Source organism: Lathyrus oleraceus, chromosome 4 (genome assembly GCF_024323335.1).
Source record: "Lathyrus oleraceus cultivar Zhongwan6 chromosome 4, CAAS_Psat_ZW6_1.0, whole genome shotgun sequence".
Classification (NCBI taxonomy): domain Eukaryota; kingdom Viridiplantae; phylum Streptophyta; class Magnoliopsida; order Fabales; family Fabaceae; genus Lathyrus; species Lathyrus oleraceus.
The window spans coordinates 328,245,697-328,253,124 of NC_066582.1; the positions used below are offsets into that span (position 1 = coordinate 328,245,697).

Consider the following 7,428-nt stretch of genomic DNA (forward strand, 5'->3'; position numbering starts at 1 on the left):
ACAACCATGTCCATCAAAATCCACTACACCATTTCTAGACTTTAAGTCAATGTATGACATTCAAAATCTTAACTTTTCATTAATCCACATTCATGTTTAAATTCATATTTAACAATAATGTCCAATAACTTTTCAATCACAGTTAGTTCCCAATAATTCCAATCATAATGCAAATCTCAATAAAAATTTCAATTTTCATTCAAATTCTAAATCTTAATATTCAAACATTCATAAATAAACTTTCCATAATAATTTCAAATTATATCATTCATCACAATCAACCATTCAATACAATTCACTGACTTTATAATACGATTCCATCCAAATCACAAAAATTAAAAGTTAGAAACCAATTCCAACCATAGGTTACATGCTCAAAACATTGCCATAATTTCTAATTCCTCTTTCCAACTCCATTTGGTCCAACTATAAAAAACGGAACTTCCATAACCACCAATAGGGAAATTCCAGAACCAAAAACCAAGTTGCAATACCAAAATTCTGCAGCATTGAACATCTGTTGCAACATGAGACCTAGGACTCACCTATCAAACCATGAACCAAGACAATTCATTAGCATACCACACATACACCAAAGCTCACCAAATCAAGCAAAAAACGACACCATCCATTTTGTCAACAACATAACCACATAGTCCAAACCATTTATAAGAAATTAACCATTCATACAATACACAAATCAATCCATACACAATTCCACAGACCAATTCAAACATACAAATGTCCCATGATCAATTCACTATATAGTCCAATCCAAAGCATTTAATTAAATTTCACATCAAATCCCAATTCCAATCCAATTCAACACAATCAATAACCTTCCAAAACTCCTACTAACACTCCAATTTCATTTAGATTGGAATTCCTAACCAACCTAGGTAATTAGCAGGTAACAGAATTAATACTATAATAAAATTTCCATCTCACTTTTAACTTCCGACTGTGCAAACAGATGGTGGAAATCAAGACGGGCGATTGAAATAATCATCAAAGCAAACCTCAACAAATGGTTCCATTTGTGCCTCGGCAGAAAAACCATAGAACCTGTATTCAGCAAGTAGTCAGAAAGCCTTTACTTATCACATTGAATTCATATAACTCAACAAATACCAAAGGAATAAAGACACAAAACAGGAAAATAATAGGAATGTAAGAAAAACACGAAAGACTTCTAAGTCAATTAAAAGAGAAATTAAATGGTCATGGGATTTTTCAGATTATTAAGGATATATCAAATGTAACATCCAAAGCAAGCTTTGAAGTTTTATAAACAAGTGTTAAACTTAAAATAGAGCCTAAGATTGATAGACTATAATCCGATCTCGAAATATCACAATTCCATTTCTCGGTGTTTATGAAAGAAAATAATTTTCATGAAATATACAATTCAGCATGGATCAACACCTCTGTCAATATTGTTAAGGTAAGATACGATGATAAAATATTTTTACCATTAGATGAGGAAATACATACTAGAGTCTATGGGGAAATTTGTGAAGACAGAAAACAAAGCAAGATAAAATAGTGACAGTATATACTTTTTTCCAAAGTATATTACTTTTAAAGCTACATACCTCTTGCTGTGATCAGAAATGTTGTGCTATAGCCTGTATCACAAAGTAGAAGAAGAAATCTGTAAACCACTCATGAAGGTTCTAGTTTTCACTGCAGTAAAAAATACATCAACTCGGTAAAACGGTAAAAGTTAACAAACAGCCCAAAACGGAATTGAGACAGAATTCAAAGAAGAAAGTGTAGCTCTGTGTTACCTCTTCCGAATTTAACAATCAAATAGGGCGACAAAAATCTGACAACCCTAAAGAGATTTCACAGAAACCCCTTCTGGATCTCCATAAGCCAATCTAAAACCCTAAGTTGTTGATATAAAAGGAGGGGCGACCAAGGTAAAAACCCTAATTTTTGAGACAGCCGAAAAAACCCTAGAACAGAGAAAAGGTTAAAGAGCGAAAAAACCTAAGAATTTTACGAGAGAAGGAGAAAGCTCTGAGAGTCAGAAGCCGACATTTTGAGAAGGATCAATCGCGTTCGGAAGAAGGACTCGCTTGACGCTGCTCTTCCTAAACGTTCCTGGTTCTGTCGCCGTTGGTAAGTCCTCCGACCCTTCAATCACATATATCGTTTCTTGCTTGAGTAAAAATAGAGAGGGATTTCTGGGGAAGATGACGAAGGCGGATAGGAGGATTACTCTTTCTTCTTTTATTCTTGCATAACAGCGATAGAAAGAATGAGAAAGGAAAACAATGTGTGTTTTATTTTATTTTATTATTCACTAAATGTCTTGTCACATGTTAAACACGTATTAGTTGGTTTCAAATTCTGAAAAAAATTCTTCTTTTTTTATTTCACTGAATGTTCCGACCTTATTTTCTCTTGTTAATCTTTCTTAGTTAGTTTTTTATTTATTTAATAATCATTATTTGTTTTATTTTTAGTGGTTGCTTTTTATTTATTATTGTTTATGTGGGCTTTGGGTCTTAACTGCAATCTGGTATCAAAGATCCTTTCACTTAACACACCCAAGCCTATCTAAGCCTTAGTTTATTTGATATTAGGAAGAAGGAGAGATTAGTTTCTAAAAATATTTTATTCTATTTCTTTTATTAGATTTATTTAATTATTTATTTATTTGGGTATTATTAATCAACTAAGTAATCTTTTCTTAAATAAATAGTAACTAGTCTTATTTTTAAAAAAAATCATTTTCATCATTTATTTTTATTATTTAATTGATTTTTGTTTATTTATTTATTAATTATATTTTTTGTAAATAAAAAAATTATAAAATAGTTATGACTTATTTCTTAAATCTTGGTTCAATACCGAGTAATATTTTTTTAATTCGATTAAAGAGTCTTTCATCCCGATTCAAACATCTTTCCATTTAAACGTAATGTTCCTTTTAAAAAAAACACGAGAGAAGAGGACCATTCGAATCTTGCATTCCGGTGAGAACCCTCGAATAATCAGTCCTATGCCTTGCATTTTCGATTAACCGTTTATTTTATTTTCTTTGTTTCTTAAAACATTTAAATCAACTTATTCTTTTGTTATTTTTCAAAAATAAAAATAAATAGATAAATACATATAAGTCATATTAATAAAAATTACAAAAAGAGCTTTCTATTTATTGTTTTGTATTTTAGATTATGTTATAAAATATTTAAAAAGTTAATTTAGTTATTTTCATTATTATTATTAGATTATGTCATAAATTTCAAAAATATTAAGTTCAATATTTATTTTATTTTTATTTTATATTATGTCATAAAAATCAAAAATTAAGTTTACCATTTATTTCTAGATCATGTCATAAAAATTCATAAAAAATAAGTTTAGCATTTATTTTCTTTAAATTTCATATCATGTCATGAAATATTCCAAAAAAAATAAGTTTGCCATTTATTTACTTTTAATTTTAAATCAGCTTACCATTTATTTTCTTTTAATTCTAGATCATGTCATGAAAATATTCCAAAAAAAAAGAGTTTATCATTTATTTAATTTAATTCTAGATCATGTTATAAAATTTCAAAAAAATAACTTTACCTTTTATTTTATTTTAATTTAGATTATGTTATAAAATTATAAAAAAAAATTAATTTAGTTATTTTCATCATTAGTTTTAGATCATGTTATAAAAAATATTAAAAAGATTAATTTAGTCGTTTTCATCATTATTTTTAGATTGTTATAATAAATATTAAATAAGGATTGATTTAGTTAGTTTGATTATTATTTTTAGATTCTGTTATAAGAATTTTTTTCAAAAATATTTAATTTAGTTATTTTCATCATTATTTTAAATTATGTTATAAAAATATAAAAAAAAGTTAATTTAAATATATTTATTATTATCATTAGATTATGTTATAAAAAATAAAAAGGTTATGTTTAATTTATTTTTTGTTGTTGTTATAAAAAAGTATTTAATTGTTTTATTTTCAGATTTTTTTATAAATAATATGCATATGTATAATATTAAATTGGTATTATTCTCTCACTTTATTTTACTAGACATAAAAGAATATAATTGTATTTTTCTTCAACTTAATTTCTTGCCATTTTCTCTAAATGTTTGATTAACTATAGAATTACTATTTTTATATAATATCATTTTCTTTGTAGTTTTATTTATTATTGTTAGAATATTACGAATAAATAATTAAATAAATATCTAGTATTGATGTTGACTAATAAATAGAATAAAATACTTATGACTACTTTCTTAAACTTTGATCCTACCCCAAGTTATATATTTTAATCTGGTTAATTTGTTTCTTATCCCAATTAAAACACTTTACTATTTAAGTTAAAATATTAAAACTTTTTTGAATAACTCAAAAGAAGTGGACTATTGGAATCTAGCATTCCGGTAGGAACCCTTGAATGATCGGTCTTGAACCACGCGTTTTGGATTAACTATTCATTCTTTTTAAAACATATCAATAAACTTGGACAAAATAAGGGCCGTTGAGATCAAGCATTTTGGCGTAACCTTTTGAACATTTGATTCTCATCAAGTGTTCGTTGTCCAGTAAATAATTTTCTTAAATAATTCGAATAAAAAAGGACCATTGGAATCTAGCATTCCAGAGGAATCCTGAATATTTGATCTTATGGCTTATGCCTCATTTTCAAATATTCGTCTTTCAAAACTCAAAAATATACTTAACTCCTACCTTAACACTTTTTTTAATAAAGATGGAAATGGAACATGGTGTATACCGTGCACTCCTGAGATTAAGATTCAAGGTGGATACCTTGCCTATCTTAGCTCTCGCCATCATCTAAATTTGTCATTGCGGTTTCTTCAAACCCTTTCCCAATTAAACTTGAAAAATACTTAATCTTTATTAAACACTTTTGTCAATAAAGATGGAAATGGAACATGGTGTATACCGTGCACTCCTGAGACTAGGATTCGAGATGGATATCTCGCTCATCCAAGTTCTCGCCATTACTCAAAATACATTCAACCAATCAAACTCTTTTTCTCCGCCGTGCGACTAATCAAAGAACCTTTTTCATAAATGAAAGATATATTGTCTTAAGGTGATGCAAAATAATGTTTCGGCCACGATTGTTGAGTCGAGATAAGTGACGCTTTTCTGAATGTAGATTTATAAATCTGTTCGATGTGTGGTATGCGTCCACTCCTCATCTGTTTTAGGTAAAACAATGTTTTCGTCGATCAATACAGTATATCTTTCTCTAAAATCGACCAACAAACAAACATTTTTCTACCCAGAACTACGTAAGCCTTGATTTCTCTTTTGAGATACGTAGGAGAAGGATTTGTAAATCTTGTCAGGCCCACTAATAAAAAACTTAGGTTTAGTCCTTCGTCAAAAATCCAAAAACATTTCTTCTCTCTTCTATTTTATTCTCTCCCTCATTATAACTAGAGAAGACTAACATAAGCTAACATTCAAAACGAAACTAACTAAACGGTTCCCGTTGAATACAACGGACGTGAGGGGTGCTAATACCTTCCCCTTGCGTAAACGACTCCCGAACCCTGATATTGGCTGCGATAACCATATCTTATCCTTTCTTTTATGGGTTTTATTGATATTTCCCCTTCCCATTTTGGGAAAAAATAAAGTTCGGTGGCGACTCTGTTTAGTCCATCATTGCGAGCGTGCGATCGCGCTTCGCTTTAAAGTCGTATCCCCATTTTTTCGAGGTGCGACACCAACAATCATCATCAACAAAACTTTGAGAGGAAGAAGGTCTCTTTCGACCCGATTCCTATGTCTTATGCAAAATTGTATCCCTCTTTGGTTCTCAAGAACCTAATCCAACTGTAAGACCCCAATTTTGGGCCCTAAGATCCCTCATGGCCCATATCATTCATATCATAACCTCAAGGATCATTGCATGCTTTTGTCCCCCCTTAGTGGATAGATTGCCTTGTAGGGTTATTTCTTGATCACCAAGCATACTTTGCATTTGTATATCTTTGCCTTTCATATGTTTATCATTCAAAAAGTACAAGAATATTGTCTGTTTAACCTTGTTGCTTGCAGATAAAGTAATCATCAGCAATTAGGTCAAAGTCAGTCATTGGTCAGTCAAAGCAATGGATGATGGCCATTCTTGTGGAATTTGGGCATCATGATCAATAATCAAAGGTTCATACATCTTGTGACATCATTTGAAATCAATTTCTCAAGAAATTAGGGTTTGGAATTCATCAGAAGTGGTTCAATCAGTCCAAAACCCTAGAACAGTCAAACTTGGTCAACAGTTGATTTAATCAAGAATTTGATGGATAGAATTGATTTGAAGGAGTTCATTCATACTTGTATAAACCTCATCTATCATGTTCAACCTCATCATGGAAGAAAATCAAGTCAATCAGAAAATTTTCCAGAAATAGCAAGTGGACCTGTAATTTCAACTGCCAAAAATGGAAACTTCTTGATCTTAAACTTACATCATGATACAAGCTTCAAATGAATTTTTGCCCAACATGAAAGTTGAAGATCTTGTCTTCCCATTTTCAAAAAGTCCAAGAACATCAAAATCCCATGTGTGGTTGTCAAGATATGATCAAATCATTTTCATCAATTTTTGAACTTCAACAAGCCATATCTCTCAAACCATAAGGCCAAATTTGGTGGGGTTTTTTCCTACAAACCACATTTTTCATCCTCTTTCCAAAAATATAAATTTCATGACCTAAAACCCTACCATTCAAAATGGCATTTTTGGACCAATTCCTTCAAAATTCAAAGTTTGACCAAACTTTGACTTTTTGATTTATGGACTTTTTCACCATTTTGCCAATTGGGAAATGTTCCATATATCATTTATGATTTGTTCCAAGCCTAAAACCATCATCATACCACCATTTTCCCATCATTTTGAATCAAATTGCAAAATTGACAAAATTGGCAATTGGCTTCACAAAAGCAAATATAGTACAGCATTTTCTGTACAACCACAGACAGCATTTGTGCTGGTCATCTGCAGCATGCTCAGGCCCATTAGTGCAGACAAACACACCCACCATTTTCACTTGTTCCATGATTAGCAAAATGGCAAATTGGTTTTACTTGACTAATCCAACTTAGCATTCTCATTAGCTTGGCTAAACAGCAATATAAAGGCTCATTTCCTGCTGATTCAGAACCCTAGTTTTTGGCAGCAGCCACAAAACCAGAAAACACTCTCTCCTCTCACTCGGATATTGCATTTTTTGGCAAAACGGAAAATCCTGCTAAAACACTGAAAACCCTTGAGTCACCTTCATTGTTTCTCCACAAAAACACCTTGGTGAGCTTCCTTGAACCATCAAATATCATCTGTCCAGCCATCTTCTTGTTCTGTCATCACCAAGTCCAACAGTGGCAGTTAAAGTTTTGAAGAGTTTCAAGCAAG

General features: G+C 30.7%; 1 long non-coding RNA gene across 1 annotated transcript; it reads right to left on the minus strand.

The window, feature by feature from the left end:
* Positions 1–227: 227 nt before the first annotated feature.
* LOC127075338 (uncharacterized) lies at positions 228–2,318 on the minus strand. The gene is made up of 4 exons (XR_007786387.1): positions 1,791–2,318; positions 1,596–1,686; positions 949–1,065; positions 228–545 (listed from the first exon to the last, which is right to left on the minus strand). It is a non-coding gene; the product is annotated as an uncharacterized LOC127075338 (long non-coding RNA).
* Between the last annotated feature and the right edge of the window lie 5,110 nt (positions 2,319–7,428).